Source organism: Benincasa hispida, chromosome 11 (genome assembly GCF_009727055.1).
Source record: "Benincasa hispida cultivar B227 chromosome 11, ASM972705v1, whole genome shotgun sequence".
NCBI classification, from domain to species: domain Eukaryota; kingdom Viridiplantae; phylum Streptophyta; class Magnoliopsida; order Cucurbitales; family Cucurbitaceae; genus Benincasa; species Benincasa hispida.
Genome location: NC_052359.1, coordinates 41,520,829 through 41,543,607, shown reverse-complemented (window position 1 = coordinate 41,543,607; position 22,779 = coordinate 41,520,829). Strand labels below are relative to the sequence as shown.

The following is a 22,779-nucleotide window of genomic DNA, read 5'->3' as shown; positions in this document are numbered from 1 at the left end:
GCATTTTAAATCTTGTGTTAGAATTATTTTCTTAAAAATTGAAGGAAAAAACTTGTAGTACAATGGAGGATATAGGATATAAAGTTAGATGTGTAATATTTAAAAAATAAAAGGCAAATATCAATTTGTACTTTTGAACATTAGGGATTCTATCAATTTAAACCTTAAATTAATAAGTGTATCAATTTAAATTCTGAACTTTCATAAGTATATCAATTTAAACTTTAAATTTTTACGAGTGTATCTTAATAAAATATAATGGAGGGTTTAAATTGATATATTTATAAAACTTCAAAATTTAAATTAATTTACTTGTGAAAGTTCAAGGTTTAAATTAATACAATTATTAGTTTGAGGTTTAAATAGATATACATTTTCAGGTTTAAATTGATACAATTTTTAGTTTTAAATTTTAATTAATACAATCCAAAATTCAAGGATATAAATTGATATTTGTCAGAAAAATATATAAATAGAAAAGGAGAAAAAAAAAAAAGAATTGCAAATACAATTACTAATTAAAATAGAAAAGAGGGAGAGAAATATAAGTTTTCAATATAATATAAATACAGATTTAATATTTTACCAAAAACCAAAAAAAAATAAAAAATATATATATAAATAAAAAAGGGAGAAACAAAAGAATTGCAAATACAATTACTAATTAAAATAGAAAAGAGAGAGAAATATAAGTTTTCAACATAATATAATTACAGATTTAATATTTTAACGAAAAGAAGCGTCGCCTGAGAGATTCGAACTCTCGCGGGGAAACCCCATGTACTTAGCAGGCACACGCCTTAACCACTCGGCCAAAGCGACAATTGATGCTTAATAATTGCAGCTAGTTTATAATTTCTATAACTTAAGTTATTATTATTATTTTTTTGTCATTTTTCTTTATTTCAGGATTAAATTTCTAGGTTTTTTTCCTTCTACAATTTTCGTAGGCTATTTTCTTAACAAAGAATACGGTTTTAAATTAATATCTTAGATATTTTACTCCAATTTCTATTTAGTCTCTAAATTTTAAAATATTACACATTGAGTGTTTAAATCTTGAATTTTATTTCAATTTAGTTCTCCAAAATGTTACAATTTTACTCTTGAGATTTGAGTTTTGTTTCAATTTGGACTCTGGATTTCAAGATTTTACATTTTTAATCTCAATTTTTCATTAAATACTCACTTTCAATCATTAATGTCAATTTCTATTTATTAATTAAAAATAATTATGAAGTAAAAATTTAAACTTAATTTTAAAATTGATAAAATCAATTAAATTTAATTAATTATAATTTTTTAACTATTTTTAATTTATTAATATAAATTAACTTTAAAGATGAAAAATGAGTATTTAGTGAAAAATCAAGTTTAAAAATATAAATCTTGAAACATAGGGACCACATTAAAGTAAAACTCAAATGACAAGAGTAAAATTTTAGCATTTTAAAATTTAGGGACTAAATTAAAATCAAATCCAATTTAAAGATTAAATGTATAACATTTTGAAATTTAAAGACTAAATAAAAACTGGACCTAAAATCTTGGGACCAAACAATATTTTTTTCTATATTTTTTCTCCTTTTGTAAAGTTTTGATCGCAGTTGTCCATTTTCAGCGGTCAATATAATTACTGTAGCTTTATTTGTCACACGACTAAGAGCAAACTCTAAAATTGGGGTTAGTTAGATTTGTAGGATTGTTTTTTTATTTTAATTAGGTAAAATGGGAGTTTTGAAATTATTTATGGAAAAATGGTTGTTTTTTTGTCTTTATCAAATGCATTTCTTGAAGAGACAAATTTGAAAATATTTTATTCTTTTTTTTTTTACCACCTTGAATGTGTCTCTAATTAGAAAAAAAAAGTACGAACGCATCTCTTGGAAAGACGCATTCAGTTTCAGTAAAAAATCTATTTTTTTATTTTTTTTATTCTTTTAACACCCCTAAAATAAACCATCTCATTTCTTTTGTTTTTTTATAGTGATAATAATATTAGTAATTTTTTAACAATATAAACAATAATGTTATTTTGATTAAGAAATTTCTATGATTAATTTGATATACAAAATATTAATTTTAATAATATTCAATTTGTTTTATTCCAAATCATTATTACCTAAAATCAACTATCTCATTAATCTCATTTTTTATTTTAATGGTAATATTACTAATTTTTTAATAATACAAACAATAATGTTACTTTGAGATTAAGAAATTTCAATTAGTTTAATTCCAAATCAATGTTTTTGTTGAAAGTTGTTAAAAACTTATGCAGAAATATAAATATTAAGTTTTGACTATTGTAAATAATATTCAAGGTTCTTTAGGATGTGTTGTAGATTGAAAGTGCATTTTCTTGTTTGAATTTGATTAATAAATTTGGTTATATGTACAATTTTCTTTATTCTTGACCAGAAGAAGATCCTCTATTACGCCTAGATCGATCATCTTGAGTTACATAATGTCCACGATCACCACACTCTTACATTTGAATATTGGCCCTCCACTATAAAGTGTATACCCTTACCACGATGTCTGTATGTCACATACTGGTCATGGACATCTGGGCGGACATGTGAAGTTTGTCCTTCTTCCATACTTAGTGTACTAAGGGTAATTGGAAAGAATTCAATTGTTGAGGGAGATGGCATCATGAAAGTATGTGTAAAGTGATCGAGTGGGGTTGTTGGATACTCATTCTGAATATTAGATCGAATATCGTACTCGATATATAGACGTAAGTCTACGCAAGGCCCTTAGACCAACTAATGTCATTTTTGGTAAACTGGCCTGAAAAATAAATGAATACCAAGTTAATGACTTTAAAGTTTATTTTTTATGCAATTAAGCAATAAAATTAAACAATCCTAGTAAACAATAAACTCATACGAACAAATGATAGGATGCTCCTGCTTTTGTTATATATCGTCTGCTCATAGTGAAATATCATTCGATATATCCAGATCCAGTATCTACATCGTTATTAATAGGAGGTCCATTAATAACCAAACTTTGATGATCTTCCCAAATTGAAATTGGAGGAGCCAAATATGCAATCCAGTCTCGCTCATGCCTGCCTCTTAGATCGTGTGAATAGAGTTAGACGTCTATATTGCAAGGTTGAGGAATTTGTTGCAACATCCCAAATTGACGCATCACACGATCTAGGTGATGTCACTCCACAACAAAAAAGCATATAAGTGGACATCTGGATGTCCATATCTCATTACCATCGAGACAATATGGCACTAATAGTTGGATGAGATGATTGTATGGCTTCCAAATAATCTACATGCATATGTGTCAAAATATGAATGAACCAGAAGATTGAAACATTATCAATATGTAATATATGAATGAATATAATATTACCTGGTTAGGCATGTGGATATCCAATATGTATCTATAATGCAGTAGAACATGTATCGGTACTCTAAATACAGAATAGTTGTCATTCCATCTACAACAATCACAAGTTGAATTTTAGTTATTAATATTACATAATGAACATAACAATAATGAGGTAAAAATGTTTACCGTACTGCAAGTGCTCTACAATGTCGATGGAGTTGTCGAGGCACTAAAAGAGGAAATCGGTCCCATGCCCAAATCTGCAGCAATAAAAGTGAGCTTGCAATGTCTTTGTCATCTATAACTGCACTCTTGCATAGTTGCCTATATAGCCATGTAAGACATCCAATCCCCCCAACTATACGTCCCAACAACATCAAAATCTACTAAGAGAGAAAGATACATTAGGTGCACTCTACTGTTGGATTTGTAGGGAAATACCAATCCTCCAATCAATGTGAGAATATATGCTCGAGCATATCGTTGAAGTTCCACTTCATTTGCATCATCTGGTAGATGGGCAAAGTTGTTGAATTGATCAGTTAACCATGGCAAGCTAAGACGACCTCCTTTAAGAACTGCGTCATTCGTTGTTATGCCTAAAAGAATGGCACAAAGTTGTCCCAGTCATAATTTAGTGACCTGATCAATGGTCTTCCATTAATCGGGAGTCCAAATTGGTTAGCTACATCTTGCAGTGTAATCCTACAATGTCCATGCAACATGTGGAAAGTGTGTGTCTCCTGTCACCATCGTTCCACTAATGTCGGTATCAGATGCCAGTCTAATTGTATAAATTTGATACAGGAGACTCCATAAAATTCTGTAGCTCGTAGATAATTCAATATACGAGGGTCTGGGTCTTCCTGCCTTCAAATAATAGCCTCTCGTCGTCGACAATGCATAGCATCAATATGCTTGTCTTCCTAAACAACTTCAAATCTATGGTTGCGCTGTAAGTACAAAATCGAGTCGTTGTATGGCTCTATGGTAAGATCGTCGTCCATTTGATCCCATAAAAACAATATTAAATTTAACTTAAATATTTACTAAAAATCAACGTAATTACAATCAATAAGGAATACTCCCTTCGTTGTTACATTTACAAAAAAAAGTTACAAAGAACGAGTCAATAAATAATAAGTAAAAAAAGTTACAATCAATAAAGACAATAACAATCAAAATGACTAAGTCATATTGCGAGCTCGATCGGGACAATTCCGTCTATTATGCCCTTCTTGTCTACAAATTATGCAACGTGTCTTGTAACGTTCCCTCCAAATCATCTCGTTTTGCATGCGAGAAATACATAGTCTGCTAAATTTTCTAACTCGTGATTCGTTCGGATAAATAGTGGGGAAGTTAGGATCAGACCAAAAATTTTTTATCAGGGATGGGCTTGAATTAGGGTGAATATCAGGTCTGATAAGTGGAAATTTTGTAATAGTCTTCAATATAGTAAAAGTAGTCTAACCCAATGATCTTGAACACAGCCACAGCGTGAGAACAAGGGATTCTATAACTCTATCACTTATTGCATTTGCATATTCTTTCACTTAACTTTATTTGGTGTGTGGTTCCACCCTTCAATGTTATTGGGTTGACTGAGGTGGTGACGTCACACAACCTTGTTCGATGGTCAAATATGTTAACAGAATGTTTAGTTGCACGTTATTCCCAACGAGTTATTTTCTTTACGACCTACTTATGACAAATACGACAATTACTTAGAATACCTCTATAGTTAGTATAAAAACGTGGGATAACTAAGATGTGAATAATTTACCTTGTGAAATGTTGCATTGAGAATGGAGAATAAATATGTGTGCATGTTATGATATGCATTGATCTCCATGCGTCAATGGTCATGCGTTGGACTAATAAATATGCAAGATGCGTTTAAGAATATATGCGATGACCATACGTTCCTACCACAAGTTTTCTTGCTCTCTCTCCAAGTATAACGAGAACGCAAGTTTCTCGAGGTGATCCGAGGTCAAACTCAGGGACTTGTAACTAAATGTTGTTTGTGAAGTAATGCGTTTGAGGCGATGGATAAAGGTAAAAAGATAAGAGTTAAAGGATTATGCACTACTTCTACTCCTAACTAAACATATTGAGCAATGAAAGTTTAACTAAGAGAATTGATAGAGATGCAGCAGTCGTCAACGCATAATAATGTTCATTATGTTAGGTCGCCCGAGTAATCCCAGCTTGCCACACTAACGCATCGTGCACCTCTCGGTGGCTGGTCGTATGCTTATATCTCTATAATGCATGGTTACGTCGAGCATAAGATCGTGCCTATCTCTAGGAACAATGCATACTTCGCTTTAGTGTGTCACTACTCACCCTCTCAGGCTGTTAGTTGTCGCTAATCAGCTCCTAGACAAGCATTGCAATAGCCCATAGATAAGTGTTGCAACAGCCTCACACCAGGCGAAGAGGATTAACTCATTATACTTGCACAACGCATACCTCTCAGTGGGTTGCTACATGCATCCTTTCTCTAGGCTACACGATTGTGTATGCGTTCTCCTTTAATAACTAAACGATGACATAGATAAAGAAGATGAAGAAGATGGCACTGAAGGAATTAAGATATGCATTGATTAAAAAATGTTTTAATATCTTAAGTTAAAATGTAATACAATACCGGGGCAAGAGAAGAAATGGAAGACTCGATGAAAACAATCTCTTGCTTTTCATCCGAAATGCGTCAAGGCTGCTGGTGGCACCATGGATGGATGGTGGAGATGTCTCTCTCAAGCTCTATCTCCGACGAAAGCTCCGGTCGTCACTCGGAATAGTTTATGGAGGTGAAGAATCCTCAAAGAACATCTCGCTTATGCTCTCATCTGTGATCGCAAGCATCTGCTTTAAGGCAGAAACTCGGATGCTTTGAAGTGAAGGTCCAAGGTACTATTATAGGGTTTAAACGCCGACAACATTCATGATTGCGTTTTGCCTCACTGTTGCCTTGTTGCAGTATGGGCAATGTCACATCATCTTATCTTGTTGATGCTTCCAAGATATGCATTCAAGCTTATTTCTCCTGAATTGCCAACGCATTCCATCTACCTTGCGAGTAGTCTTTTATCACGATTATCACTCTGTGGACGCAACATTCCATGCGGCGAATTAATCTTTGTGACAATCATCTCATGTGATCATCCTTGCGGCGGTATGAAACCGACGCATACGAGCAATTCCTATAATATCTGCAAAAAAAAAAAAAAAAGACACTTTGACGCGAAATAATGCATGGTATAAGGTTAGTGAGGATTTTTGGTGCTGATTAATGCAAGCTCACTTTTTCACATGAATTCTTAGTATTATCAATGCATATTCTGCTTATTAGCTCTCATAATTCTAAGAAAAAATGCTACAATAGCTTGTATTTCTAGGAGCTATCATGAAGCACTCTCCAGACGAGCAGTCTCTATTTCTACACGACGAGCAACGAAAGAAGCAATAGTTCGATAGAATGTTGCTTTTACTGGTGCAGTAATGGGTAGCTTTCTAGCCCCTTTCAGAACAACATTTGTACTTTCTGCCATATTCGTGGTTAGCCATCCATAACGATGACCACCATCATGTGACTATATCCACTAGTTAAGATCTATGGAAGTAAAATATCGTAAGCAATTAGGGTTTGTTGTTTGAAGTTCGACCATACAGTCATTAAACTTTCGAACTTGAAATTTTGATCCTGCACTATACACCAAACTCTTCGATAGACTATTTTTATACTTGTCGTTAAAATTACTCACCACATGTCGCAAGCAGAATCTGTGGTGTACTCCTACCCAACCGTTGTTAGGGTTTCTGACGGCATATATAATGCCTTTGTGTCTATCTGTAATTAGACACATTCCCTCCCTTCCATGCACTACAGATCCCATAAATTTCTCAAAAATCAGCCCCATGGATTAGCATTTTCCTCTAGTACAACAACTTATACAATTGAATAGACGTGACCATTTGCATCGACTGAGGTAGCTATCAATAAGGCATCACAGAAGAAAGGTCAATACAAAGGCACTAGTGGACGTATTAAGAAGTCTAAAGTGTGAAGGGAAACCAATGACAGTTTCATAGCGGAAGCAGGGATTGATCCCAATTTTAGTTTTCACGAAATTTCATAATTACAAAAACAAGAAGAAGATTATGCATTAATAAACCCTAAATATTACAACATGCATTTTATATGAAAAAGCGGGAAGAAATTTACATTGCCTTTGAAGCCATTTTCTTTATGTTCCCTCGAATAGGCCCCGATCTCTTCTCTGATCAGGACACCACCACAATTGGAACCTTCTGTATTCTCTAGGGTTAAGAATATAGCAGGAGTTGTGGGCTCTACCCAATATTTGGAAAAGGGAAGGAGAGATTGAGAGGGAGAGGAGAAACCTTTTCTTCTCTGTAAAAAAATTCTTTAGAGAGAATTATAGGGTGAGTTTTTAGATCCACCAAAAATGGAAGAAGATGACTAGAATTGATTCTCCACCACCCACTGCAAGTAAAGTGCCGAGAGAATTAGGGGGAGGGAGTTGTAACTCCCTCGGTTTAATTAAATTAAATTAAGTTGATATATATATATATATACATACATACATACATATAATAACCACTTTATGATATACATATATATTTTATATTATATCAAATACAATTTATAACCTATAGTTTTATTTTCTCTCAATATTACATGATATTTAATATAAATAATATTTATATTAAATTCAATTATATGAATCTCATCCATATAATTAATATTCGAATCATATCCAAATATTTAATTCCTCTCAACTATTTATAGTATTTAATATAAATCATCTTTATATTAAATTTAAATAATACAATAGTGTATCAAATACATTATATTAATTATATCACATATATATATACTATCTGTTAACTAATGGGTCACTCCACTAAACCCCATAATTGAACTCCCCTCACTATAGATATATTATTTCCACTTAATATAACCATAATCAGTAAGTTGATCCATCACAGGTTGTTTGTAGTCACCGCTGGGTCAAGATCACCGTTTTACCCCTGTGAATTCATATTGTTTCTTAAGTTCCTACTGACCCTCTAATGAACAATCTTTTATTCATAATATCTATGAATCAAGTCCTTTCTCTATCATGAGAAGGTGGGGCCCTGATTTTTCAAGACCTAGAATCAGTACTTAAGAGAACAACCTATCTGCTAACCCTAAATCGATAGGAGTGAATTCCATCTTGCAGGGCTATGTCCCCAACTATTCATTCGGTCTTATCCCCAAAAGAAAGAAGGGGGGAACAAGCACACTTGGAGAGCGCAAGTGCTGTTGGACTATTCTCACCCATGCAGATCAAAGGATAATCCCGAACAAACAGGAGTTCATAGCTAGCTTAGGATTAAGATCGAGTTAACCTAAGTTACTTAATAATGAAATAGTCAGTTTTAACAGTAAACGATCGTTATAAAGAAAAGTGACTATTTTCGTGGACTAGTCTATATGCAAACTCATTGCATAGGATGCCCCCACTCACATGTCTCTACATGAACTATCTATAGATCATATCGTTTGTAGCACTTTACAACTTCTTGTAACAACTACAGAGTGGGCTGCATCTAATAGTGTTACTAGGATGAGATACCCAATTTCATCTATATACTTATTAGACCATTTAGGCTATATACTGTTAACTTGATCCTGTTTATGTCACCACATAAAGTTAAAGTATTCAGACTATATCCATGGATATGTTTATTGGATTTTTATAATAGAATGAAAAATCAACAACTTTATTTAATAAATTACTCAATAGAATGTTTAACACGAACTGCGATTCTAGGACATTCCCAACAATCTCCCACTTCGACTAAAACTCTAGTGAGAACAAATATATATAATATAATGTTGAGAAACATAAAGGGAAAATACAATAAACTAGGGCATCTATCATACCATAGATATTCTCTCACTTGCCCTAGATTACACTACTCGGAGTCCTAGTCCAACCAGGTGGCCCTCAAACACTTTAGCCGAGAGGGCCTTTGTAAATGGATCGGCAAGGTTGTCTTCAGAGGCAATCTTTGTGACAATCACATTGATAACGGGCAGAAATGCTTGTTATTACAACACAAAGACATAAAACAATGTTGGATTGTGACGGTAAAAATATGTAAAAAGTTGTCCAAAAGCATTAAGTTGAGAACATTGTGAACGCATGCGTCCATCACATTTAAGCAGTTAATTTATGTATTTTGTGCAGGAAAATGCATTAGCGCAAGGCAGAATTGCGATCCATGGAGTCCAGCATCCGAACGCATTAAAAGATTGCGACCGCAAGGCTATGCGATCATATGCATTCGCGTAGATTTGCTAAAAAAGGTGGCCGCATAAAGACGGCGCATCAAGGTGAAAGCTTAATAGATCAAAATGGACAAAAAGCTGATGACGGTCGAATCCAAATTTAGTTGACAAGCCGTTAACGACACTGTAGCAAGTACACTCAACTTTTCGGTGACATTAATCGGCGCATCAGACAGAGAGTTAATGACATCCCATCAGTGCAATTATTTGAGAGAAAAAAGTCTTCACCCTGAAGCTCTATAAATACCGAATGCCATCTTCGTTAAAGGGGTTCCACTATTCAGAATTTAGAGTTCTTCTTCGCCGTATATATAGATAGCCGTAGTCTGTAATTTTACATATTTAGAAGGCAGAGGTGAGTGAAGAGAGAAGACCCCAAAAGATCGTCCTAGTTCGCTCGGAAGAGTGCCGGGAAGCGTTGAGAACAGAGAGAGGGTCGACTCTTGTGGAAGCAAGAACATTCTTTTGGGCAGAGTAGAGAAAAACTCAGTGTAAAAGCCTTGGGAAGCAAGGCATTACTACCAGGCTCTCTATCCCTATTTTTCATTGTCATTTTGTATTCTGATCTTATTTATAAAATGGAATTTGCATCTCTACAATTGTTCACTCTCTTTGCATTACGCATGAATAACTAAACTGTCGAATGAGTTGAGAAGTACTTAGCTTGCATAACCTGAGATCTTCACTTTATGCAACCATCTTGTATTATGTATGCGTCATTCGTCCTTTAGAGATGGTCGGGAGGGTGGTCTAAGGATAAAATCTAGGCTTGGAAAAGTCAGATTAGAATCTAGGCTTGAGAGAGCCAGATTAGAACCGCATAATCAAGAAATAGAAACTTAGGAATAAGTTATGTTTGCTATTAACGCTTCGCATGCACCCTAGAGATAGGATATGATGGTATACGGTCATCTTGTACCTATGTGCATCATTCATCATCGCATAGGCAAGAAATAGAGACTTAGGAATAAGTCCTATAGACATTATCATATACATCGCATGCATCCTAAAACTAGGAGCTATAGCATTGGCATTGGAAGATGAATTGTTGTTATACGTGTGTAGCATGATCGCATAGCTTGAACGCAATCTCAAGAAGCACTAGCTAAATACCTTCTCAACCCGTTCCCTCGCATACTCATTGTAACTTTCATCGTTATTAACTCTTTTTTCAAGTCTGCCGCATACAATATATACCTTATACAAACATACCAACCAACTCATTGTGTTATTTGTCACTGCAAAGAAATCGGAAATCACCATCGCATACTGTCTCCATAATCCCTGTGTTCGACCCTGGGCTTACTAGGCAACCTAGTAGAATTTATACTTGGATTTGCTAGGAAAACTTGCATGCACAACGCATACACCACCATCGCAATATACACCATTATTTCATCGCATTAACAATGCATCAAGTTTTTGGCGCCGTTGCCGGGGACTATGGCAGTACAAGTTGTGCTAACAGTAACTTTTTGATTTTCTTTGCAGCTTTCCATCTCTGTGCATTACCTCTCCTTAGGTAAGGGAAGAAGCGGGCATCGTATGAGCAAAGGACAAAATCATAAGCCCAATTACGACCCAGAGATTGAGAGAACTTTTTGAAGAAGAAGAAGAAACAACCGCCAATGATAACAAGAAAAAGATCCAAACATGGCAGAGCAACCAGAAGAAAGAGCACCAATTGCAAATAATATCATGGTGAACCCCGTCCTCTTGATAAACGAATTGGATCGAGGTTCGAGATGAAACCAGTGATACTGCAGATGATTCAAACTGCCAGACAGTTTAGCGGTAGGCGTGGCGAGGATCCACACACCCACCTCCGTAGTTTTATCGAAATCTGCAACACGTTTGTATTCCCAAACATCTTCATTGAGGAGGTTCGATTAACGTTGTTCCTATTTTCATTGTGTGACCAGGCATGGAAATGGGTTTATTCTCTCAAACCAGGGGAGATTACATCATGGGAATAGGTAGTGGAGAAGTTCATGAAGAAGACTTCCCCCCGACGGAGAACGCTAGAAGGAGGAAGTTGATCACTAATTTTGAACAGGATATTGACGAATCGCTCAGTGACGCCTGGGCGAGGTTTAAAAGACCGGTGAGAGATTGCCCGCATAATGGGTTACCAGATTATCTACAGATGGAAATTTTCTACCATGGTTTGAACCCTGCATCGCAGACGGCTGCTAATGCGGCAACAGCTGGAGGTCTGCTCGACAAAACTTATGACGAGGCTAAGAACATACTTGATCGCATTTCAAAGAATCATGAAAATTGGAAAGAAAGCGATCAAAGGCTGAGAATTAAAGATAGTGACGCAAATAATGGAGCCATCGCATCCCTGCAAAACCAACTGACTGCGATGATGAATTTAATACAATGAATCGCAATCAGCAGCCCAAGAACGCATAGGAGGCAGGTCAATGCAATCGACCAAACGAGCGGAAGTTATGCTACTTATGGTGAAGGCCATCCAATGGAAGAGTGTTCGCGAAACCCATAAGTCTATTTATTTCATGAAGAATAATCCTTTTTCCAATACTTATAACCCTGGGTAGAGAAACCACCCTAACTTCGCGTGGAAAAATCAACAGTAAAATTTTCAACCATTGGCACAAAAAAAGGGCCATCAGAATTTTTCCCGCGAACAAATGGTCAAACGAAAAATCAAGGCAATAGTTCGCAGGCACCACAATCTTCATCTCTGGAGAGCTTACTGAAGCAGTATATTGAGAAGAATGAACAGTGCTCCAGAATCAAGCGACATCCATCCGCAATCTTGAAACTCAGATAGGAAAGATTGCACGCGAACTTAAAAGTAGACAGCAAGGGGCACTACCAAGTTTAACAGAGCTCCTGCGCAATCCAGAGAGTACGGAAAAAAAAGCAATGTCAAGTTGTGATGTTGTGAAGCGGAAAGACAGTGGCAGAGGAAAAGAAGAAGCCGAGTAAGACTGCTCCAATTGCGATGGAACATCAGACCCCATTGACCCAAGAAGAAATAGAAGAACATGAGAGAATGGAACCGGAGATTGCGTCCGAACAGGGAACCGTGAGAATACAGCTGCCACCATTTCCTCAGAGACTTAAAAAGAAGAAAAAATGATGAAGTGCAGTATCAACGCTTCATGGACATGCTGAAATTGTTGCATATCAACGTCCCTTTCACTGAAGCGATTGAACAGATGCCAAAGTATGCGAAGTTTCTGAAGGACATGGTGAAAAAGAAAAGAAGCACTGGTAAGTTTGCAACGATGTCATTAACACAACGAGCAAAAACTATAATTCCACCGAAAATGTGCAAACCTCGGAGTTTCACAATACTCTGCTCAATTGGAGGGTTATATATTGGTCAAGCGCTTTGCGATCTCGGGGTTAACATCAACTTAATGCCCCTTTCAATTTTTAAACAGCTGAATGTGGGCAACTGGCGCCCATGACGGTGACTCTCCAGCTAGCTGACAGATCTCTTGTGCATCCAGAAGGGAAGGTGAAGGATGTCCTAGTCATGATTGACAAATTTATTTTACCGACCGACTTCATCATCCATGATTATGAAGCGGACAAGGATGTACCCATCATCTTGGAACGACCGTTTTTATCCACTGGTCGCGCTCAGATTGATGTGTACAAAGGAGAGATCACACTGAGCATGAACGGACAGAAGATCATATTTGATATTATCATAGCCATGAAATACCCAGAAGAAGAAGAAAAATCTAAAGATGAAGATAAAAGAGAGGATGCGACCGCATCCATAGTAGCCTACAATGTGATCATAAAAACAACAACCAAAGATGAAAAGCTGACAATGAATGAAGAAAGAAAAACACCAAAACCATCCTTGGAACAACCATCGACGGTAGAGCTGAAAACCCTTCCAAATCACCTGAAGTATGCTTTTCTGGGGTAGAATGAAATGCTACCAGTAATAATTTCCTCTGCACTTCAAGAAGATCAAGAAAATACACTGTTGAGCATCCTGAAAAATCATATAAAAGCAATTGGTTGGACGCTATTAGAAATTAGAGGAATCAGCCTCGCATATTGCATGCATAAGATACGTCTTGAGGACAATCAGAAAGGATCGATCGAACATCAACGCAGACTCAACCCTACGATGAAGGAGGTCGTGAAGAAGGAAATAATCAAATGGTTGGACGCAGGGATTATTTATCCAATCATCGACAGCACGTGGGTCAGCCCATGCAATGTGTGCCCAAGAAAGAAGGGATGGCAGTAGTCCCAAATGCAAATAATGAACTAATATTGATGAGGACCGTCATTGGCTGGTGGATCTGCATGGACTACCACAAACTGAATGCGGCGACAAAGAAGGATCATTTCCCCTTACCTTTTATCGACCAGATGCTAGACTGCCTAGAAGGAAATAATTACTACTACTTCTTGGATGGATATGCCGACTATAACCAAATCATGATTTCTCCTGAAGATCAAGAGAAAACTAAATTCACCTACCCTTATGGAATATTTGCATTTCAATGCATGTCGTTCGGCCTGTGCAATGTGCCGAGCACATTCCAAAGGTGTATGATGGCCATCTTTTCTGAGTACGTTAAAGATTCTGTAGAAATTTTCATGGACGATTTCTCAGTGTATGGGCAAACTTACGAAGTCTGTCTCAACAATCTAGAGAAGATACTGAAGAGATGTAAAGAGACGAAACTGGGAGAAATGCCACTTTATGGTAAAGGAAGGTATTGTGCTTAGGCACAAGTCTCCAAAGACGAGCTAAAGGTGGAGAAGGCGAAGATTGAGACGATTGAAAAGCTCCCACCTCAAGCAAAAGTGAAGGCTGTCAGGAGCTTCTTAGGCCATGCAGGCTTTTATCAACTTTTTGTGAAAGACTTTTCAAAGATTGCATGACCATTGAGTGTGCTGCTGGAGGCAGAAAGAGCATTTGACTTCGATTACCAATGCCTCAACGCATTCAAGATACTGAAGAACGCATTAATAACTGCACCTGTGTTGATCGCACCGGACTGGACACAGTCCTTTGAACTAACGTGCGATGCAAGTGGTTATGCGATAGGGGCAGTACTGGCGCAAAAGAAGAAAACAATGCTACACCCCATTGCATATGCGAATAAAACCTTGAATTCTGCTCAAACAAATTACACTACCACAGAAAAAGAACTGCTTGCGGTGATTTTTGCGCTGGAGAAATCAGAGCTTACTTACTGGGATCCAAGGTACTCGTTCACACTGACCACTCGGCGATAAATATTTGATGACAAAGAAAGGTGCAAAGTCGAGATTGATTCGATGGGTTCTCCTCCTTCAAGAATTCAACATGGAAATCATTGATCGCCAGGGGACGGAGAACCAAGTTGCGGATCATTTGTCAAGATTAGAAAATTCAGAAGTCGACCGCAATCAATCAGAGGTGAATGCAACTTTCCCAAACGAGCAACTATTTAAAATTGAAGAACTACCATGATATGCGGGCGTGGTCAATTTTCTGGTTTGCGAATAATTTCCTGAGGACTACACAGCCCAACAAAAGAGGCGACTCAGATATGATTGCAAATCATATTATTGGGATGAGTCAAATCTTTATAAGAGGGGATCAGACCAGATTTTGCGCCTATGCGTACCAGATACTGCTCACCAGCACATACTATCACAATGCCATGACTCACCATATGGAGGACACTTTGGAGGCCAATGCACAGCAGCAAAGGTGTTACAAAGTGGATATTTTTTACCAACGTTATTCAAGGACGCAAAGGACTATGCAATGAAATGCGACCGGTGCCAACACACGGGAAACATTTCGTGGAAGCATGCGATGCCCATGAACATCATCTTAAAATTGGAACTATTCGACGTTTGGGGCATAGATTTCATGGGACCATTTCCACCATCAAATGGTCACAAATACATTCTATTAGCCGTCGACTATGTTTCCAAAAGGGTAGAAGCGGTATCATGCGTCGCAAGTGATGTGACGGTAGTCTTCAAGTTCTTGAGGAAGAATATTTACACTCGTTTTGGCACTCCACGTGCCATAATAAATGATGAAGGCTCTCACTTTGTTAATAACATCATCAACAAGTTGTTGCTCAAGTATAATATCCTCCATAAGGTGGACACCGCATACCATCCACAAACAAATGGTCAAGCTGAAATGTCCAACAGGGAAATCAAGCTGATATTAGAGAAGGTGGTAAAACCTTCACACAAAGATTAGGCAATAAAGCTGGACGATGTCTTGTGGGCACACAGGACCGCCTATAAGACACCTATAGGCATGTCCCCACTTGGGATGGACGTGACGGGACAACAACAATTATTGATGGACCAGCTTGATCAACACCTCTTGTTGATGTTTCTGTAGCATCTTTGGTCATTTCTTGCAATATTACTTTACACCGAGGTAGATGATTTTTTATATGATCTTCTTCTAAGAATGTAGTATTTGTAGAGGGACATTCCCAACAAAAGGTTACCTTGGTATTCTCAGTGTGAAAATCCAGAAGTGTGGTCTCTCTGTGGACTTGGTTAGAGGAAAAGACTAGAAGAAGAACAATCGTGTAAACGATTGAGCAAGTGGGAGATGACAGTATCTATCGTATAGAAGATGCACAATCGTTTAACAAATGATATGCAATCGTTTAACTAAAGTTGCACGATCGTTTAGGTCATCAACCAGCTGAGTGTCTATCATGTAGAAACACTCCACGATTGTCTAGTCTACAAGCTGTCATTTAGTAAATCTTATTTACTTGACAACCTTTCCGTGAGTAATTCCGAGAATGGAATTCTAAAATCAACAACTTTTGCAAATCTTACTAAATTTAGGAAAACATTTTTGCTTTTATCTCATGGTTACCATAAAACCACCAATAACCTCCCACTCAATTGGTTATTAGAGAAAAAGAGATAATTATCCAATAATTAATATTATTATAAATATAAATGATAACCAACTTACCATAATATATTTATAACCTATATTTTTAATATATCATCTCATGAAACATATAAACCATTGATCTTTTTCTATTCTATGGTACTTAATGTAAATCTCATTTACATTAATCCTTCTCTAGATGTATCTCATACATCACACCGATCATATCATATATAATCGAATTACCTCTTGTCGATTTGAACATTTCAAATCAACACCAAGAACCGATTCTCAACTTGAATCTATTGAGCTACCAAGGGGACTTTATGGACCTATAGCTCGAAGCTCCAACAGTATGTGAATAACTTACTAAACTGTTTAGTCATAGTATCCACCATCCGTTAACTTTCAGGCACTCCACTAAAGACCAGCAGCTGAACTCTCTTTACTATAAATATATTATGTGTCAATCTTAACCAATTAACAGTGCGACAACCCTTCACAGATCGCTCATAAGTACAGCTCGGCCAATAACAATTATGTCCCTGTACTTCTTAAGTACCACTCCATTTGCAACCTATAGTAGGACTATGACTCAATCAAGTTTCCAAAAAAGTAAGCATGTTGTGTTGGCAATCTGGCCACTCTCACTCATACTAATCAAAGGACCACCCTCAAAGGCAAGAGTTCCCAAAACATGCAGGATTGAGGTCATGTCACCTATGGTCATTTAGGTGAGATGTAAGTCTCTAGTATCAACGGCGTTATATACAAAGGCAAATCATCTTGTGGTCCGGTCTTATACAAACTCTTTGTATAGGATACCCTCACTCTCATTTCTCCACATGAATGGTCGGGATTTACCATCTGTAGTAGTTTACAACACTTGCAAACCTCTACAAAGTGGGCTATATCCGTAGTGTCACCAGGATCAGGTATCCTTCCTTAATCCTTATACTACAGACCTATTTAGGTTATCACTTAAGGCATGATCCACTTGTATATCCCATATACATGCTTAAGTTTATACACAATAACCATGGAGCTTTGTTTATTGGATATGAGTAAATGCCAGAATGAAATAACTCTTATTTTATTCATAAACAATGTGTATAAATTACAAACAACGAGACTCTGGGAGAATTAGGACATCAATCCCAACATTCCAAACACACCATTAGACTGCAATTGTATTGGTATATTTATTTAGGTTATATATGTAGAAAACCCTAATTTAATTTAATAATATTTTCATTTTTTTCGTTGGTTAATTTAACTAGCCTAAAGACTCAGAATCATTTTTAAAATGTAAAAGTTTAAAATGTTTAAAATAACTTAACGACCAAATAAAAATTAAAACTACAAAAATTATGATTTTTTATTCCTCAAATGTAATTTGATAAAAAAAAAAAGCTATAGTGTTTTCAATAATTGAATTTAATATTAAAATACTAGTTTATTTCAATTTTAAGTTAGCATATAATGGTAAAAAAAATGATCATTTTCAAATTAGTTAAAGTCATAAAAGTATTAAATTTTATTTAAAATCTAATAAAAATAAAATATCAAATTATTAAAACAATAAATTAAATAAAATTATAATTTTAGTCAAAATCTCTATTTTAATTTTTTTTAATATTCTTTTAAATTTTTTTAGTTTATTTTAAACTTAACTAAATTAAAATAATTAGGATGACAACTTTAAACTAATTAAAATTTGACCGTTGATTAAATACAAGAAAATATTTAACAAACTAAAGATTTATAAATTTGCACTTCATTCCCAAGCTACTTAAGCTTGCACTCCAAACACAGGCTTCTTAAACCCAGACTTCCCAAACTTGCACTCTAAACACAGTTTTCTTAAACTCGGGCTACCTAACCTTTCCAGCCTTGCCCCCTAGACTTAAGATTCCAAACTTGCACGTCAAACACCCCTTAATGATGTACTGATCTGTTTGAAGCTAACAAGGTTGTCATCACAAAAAAATGGTGACTTTTTTGGTAAGAGATATCTGTATGATGGTATGTTTGTTTTGAATGTTGTTCCTGCGGCTATTTCCATAAATGAAATGCCTCTCGTTTTGCTTATATGGTTGAATCATTTGATGTGTGGCATGGTAGATTAGGACATGTTAATGTTGCATCAATTAAAATAATAGATGCCCAATTTGTGTAGAAGCAACATTTGTGAAAAAGCATTTTAAATCAATAATGACATGTAGCACTGAATTACTTGAACTAATTCACACAGAGTTATGAGTAGAGATGGTAAAAAATATTATATATTTTTTTGTTGATGATTAATCTAGATGTACAAAAATTTACCTTCTAAAATCAAAGGATGGAGCTAGTAGCTTGTTTGTGAATTTCAAGGCTGAAGTAGAAAATCAATTACTCCTTAAAGGAAAGTGTCACTATATTCACCTCAACAAAATGGTATAGAAGAACGTAAGAACAGAACTTTAAAAGAAATTATAGATGCTTTGTTATTAAGTTCTAGATTATTCGATAACATGTCCGTTTTATACTTAATCGGGTTCCTCACAAAAGCTTGGATAACACTCCTTACGAGTTGTGGAACGGTTATCCACCTAAACTAGATTACTTAAGAGTGTAGGGATACTTAGCCAAGGTAGCATATCTAGAATTTAAGAAACCCACAGTAAGATCTAAAACTTTTGACTGCATTTTTATCGGTTATGTTTGTAACATTCCAAGTTTTAGATAAACATTGATTAATTATTTTGATATTATTAAAATTTATTTTCTTAATATTGGAATATTCGGAACCAAATTTGAAGATAAGGGTTAAATCGATTTATTTAGATCGGTCTGTTGGAGGTAATTTGAATTTAATTTAGAAAATATTTGAAGCTATTTGGATTAAATTTTTTATGAGAAAAAGAATTTTAGGTTTATTTAATAAAAGAATTAAGATTTTGTGAATTCAAAATTCATTAAGGATTTAGATTTGAAGGGTTGGGATTTAAGAAGGAAAAGGGAAATTGTTAGTTTAAGTTTATCCCCATTGATATTGGAGTTTGAATCCAAAATTGAATTGATGAATTTTAGAAAACCATCTCACATGACTCTCTCTCTAAAATTTGTGTCGTTCACGTGTAGCGTTCGTTGCCAGTAATCTCCAACCATCGCCACGGTCTCACTCGCCGCCGCCAACATCGCCGTTACGATGGTTTTGTGTAAGTTTAGTAGGTTTTAGTTGAAGTTCCTGAATACCCATTAAGTATTTGTCCTAATGTTTAGTTACCCATAATACTTAGACCTTCGATTCAGGTTTTGGAGGCCATTAGTGTGTTGATCAGCAAAGTTAAGGTGGTTTTTTTACCAGATTTATGGTAAGTTTGGGGCTTTTTAACCCTTTTGCCGCTTGATTTTGATTGCTGAAATTTTGATTTAGACCCTTAATAGTTGGATCGTACTTAGGTACGAATTGTTGAGAAGGGTTGGGATTCGATCTTGAATCAAGCTCGACTTGGGGATAACTCAAGGTTTCTTAAAGAAGTGTAGATGCTTGATTAGTATACGTTTGGGCCTATTTTAGAAGTAAATAATTTTACTAGTGGAATTGTCTTTGAGTCAGACGACGTAAATAATATGACAATGTTTAATTTTGATTAGATAGTATTGAGAAGCATGATATGTTATATGAATAAATAAAATTTTAGGAACATGATATCATTTGTATATGACCGATATGAATATGTGTAGGATCCTAGGACATGTTCCATGAATTTTGTTGTGAATGTTATTGATGTTGTGATTAATGTCATGATAGGAAAGCGTTAGTTTTCCCTTCTAACACCATGATATTACAGCTCCGTGAGCTATTGGTTCACAACTATATTACAGCTCTGTGAACAGACTGGTTCACAAATATATTACAGCTCCGTGGACCGACGGATTCACAACATGTTACCTCTGTGTTAGGACGGGTTAAATTGTTCACAGATGACCATCCATGAACGGTTGAATTATGCATGTCTCACTAGCACGTTTAAATTTATAGGACATAAATGCACAGCCTCTCCCCAATAGTGGAGTTACTTACGGTTGATTTTTATATTCATCCTTTATTATGATATGTTTTCAGGTAAAGACAAGGAATGTACTAGGTGCTTGGCGAGGAGATCTATTGAAGGTTACATATAGGAAGAGTGTTGAAGCTTCCGCTCAATATCACATTTTAAAGAAATTTTTCGAATGTTTGAATAAAAAAACATGTGAGTTTTAAGTTTTGAATTTAAATGTTTTATGATTTATTTATATATTTATTTTCAACATTTTAGGGTTGCTAAATCAAATATTGTTCTATTATTTAGAAATATATATATATATATATATTTTCTAACAATAAAAGGGTTGACCAGTCTTTGTTTTAAAATTTCATACATGATGGCAATGACCCCAATTAGAGATCTCAAAAAGTTGTGTCATTACAATGCTAATAATAGTGCTGCATATAGGTTTATGTGTTTACGTGATAAACCGGTGTGTGAATATAGAGATGTGTTTTTTAGCATATTTTTCTCATGATTAAAATTATTGATAAATCAGTAGAAAATTCACTCAATAATTAAATTGCTAGTATTTCAAGCATCGATCGAATGTCTGAACTCCCTTTTTCTAACCCTAATAACATACTTTAGTTAGAGCCTAAAAGAAGTAGAAAAACAAAGGGTTAATAAGGATTTCGGATCTGATTTTCTAACTACATTTCTAGTTGAAAATTCAGATAAAATAGACAATTCATTTGCTTGCATGTACTTAATAGGTAAGGATCCAAAAACTTATCAAGAAGCTTTAAGCTCAATAGACTTTAGTTTTTGGAAAAAGGAAATCAAGAGTGAACTAGATTCCTTAGTCATGAATTAAACATGGGAATTAGTGGAACTACCTAAAGGAAATAAACTTATTAGGTGTAAATGGATATTTAAGAAGAAAATGAGACCAAATGGTACAATAGATAAGTTTAAGGCTAGATTAGTAGTTGTGGGATACAGACAAGAGCAAGGCATAGACTACTTACTCACCTGTGATTAAAATAGCCACTATTAGAGCTTGATAGCCTACCTTGCGATTCGTGGCCTTCTAATACATCAAATGGATGTAAGAACGACATCCCTCAATGAGGACTTGGAAGAGGAAATGTATATGATAGAATTTGAAGGTTTTATTATTGTTGGTCAAGAAAATAAGGTCTATAAACTTACTAAATCTCTTTATGGTCTAAAACAAGCTTCTAAACAATGATATGAAAATTTTAACAACACTTTCGTAAACAAAGTAAACTATTCTGACACGTATGTTTACTCAAAGTCGTCTGGAGCTAACTACGTGATAATATGTTTGTATGTTGATGATATGTTGATCTTTGGTACAAACAAACATATAATTAATGATACCAAATTATTTCTATCCTTACAATTTGAAATGAAAGATTTAGGTGAGACTGACGTAATACTTGGTGTTAAGATAAGAAAAACTTAAAATGGTTTCTCTCTATATCAATCAGACTATATTGAAAAATTGCTAAAGAGATTTGACATTTACGTCTATAAAAACACCTAAGAAGAATAAAGATAAAAATGTCTATCAATCTAAATATGCAAAAATTATTGGTAGTGTTATGTTGTTTAATTAACTATACTAGACTCGATATTGCATATGCTATACGTGGACTGAGTAAATACACTCATAATTCTGATAAGGATCATTGGTCAGCACTTCATTGTTTGCTAAAGTACCTCAAAGATACAATGGATTTTTTTTTTTTTACATTTCAACAATTTTCTTAGGGTGTTAGAAGGATATTGTGATGCAAACTGGGTAACAGATAACGAGAAGTTCAACTAGTGGATACGTGTTTATACTTGGAATAGGTGTTATTTCATGGAAATCAGCCAAACAAACTTGTATAGCAAAATCCACCATGGAGTCAGAATTTATAGCACTAGAGCTAGCTGGACCAGAAACAGAGTGGCTAAGAAGTCTGCTAGAAGACGTGCCACTGTAGGGGACTTTTGTACTAGTATCTTTGTACTGTGATTCACAAGCTGTCATAGGTATTGCCAAGAATAATGTGTATAATGGCAAAAGAAGGCATATTCGCCTGAGACATGGAGTTGTGAAACAATTTTTGAAG

The 22,779-nt window shown here is 35.2% G+C and overlaps 1 long non-coding RNA gene and 2 other non-coding genes across 3 annotated transcripts; 1 reads left to right on the top strand and 2 right to left on the bottom strand.

The window, feature by feature from the left end:
• Positions 1-740: 740 nt before the first annotated feature.
• TRNAS-GCU lies at positions 741-822 on the bottom strand. Its single transcript has one exon. It is a non-coding gene; the product is annotated as a tRNA-Ser (tRNA).
• A 10,931-nt stretch (positions 823-11,753) lies between these two features.
• Positions 11,754-11,860, bottom strand: LOC120092248. The gene has a single exon (XR_005485958.1). It is a non-coding gene; the product is annotated as a small nucleolar RNA R71 (small nucleolar RNA).
• Positions 11,861-19,678: 7,818 nt separating this feature from the next.
• On the top strand, positions 19,679-20,832 carry LOC120090291. The gene is made up of 3 exons (XR_005485501.1): positions 19,679-19,816; positions 19,911-19,972; positions 20,728-20,832. It is a non-coding gene; the product is annotated as an uncharacterized LOC120090291 (long non-coding RNA).
• The last annotated feature ends 1,947 nt before the right edge of the window (positions 20,833-22,779 follow it).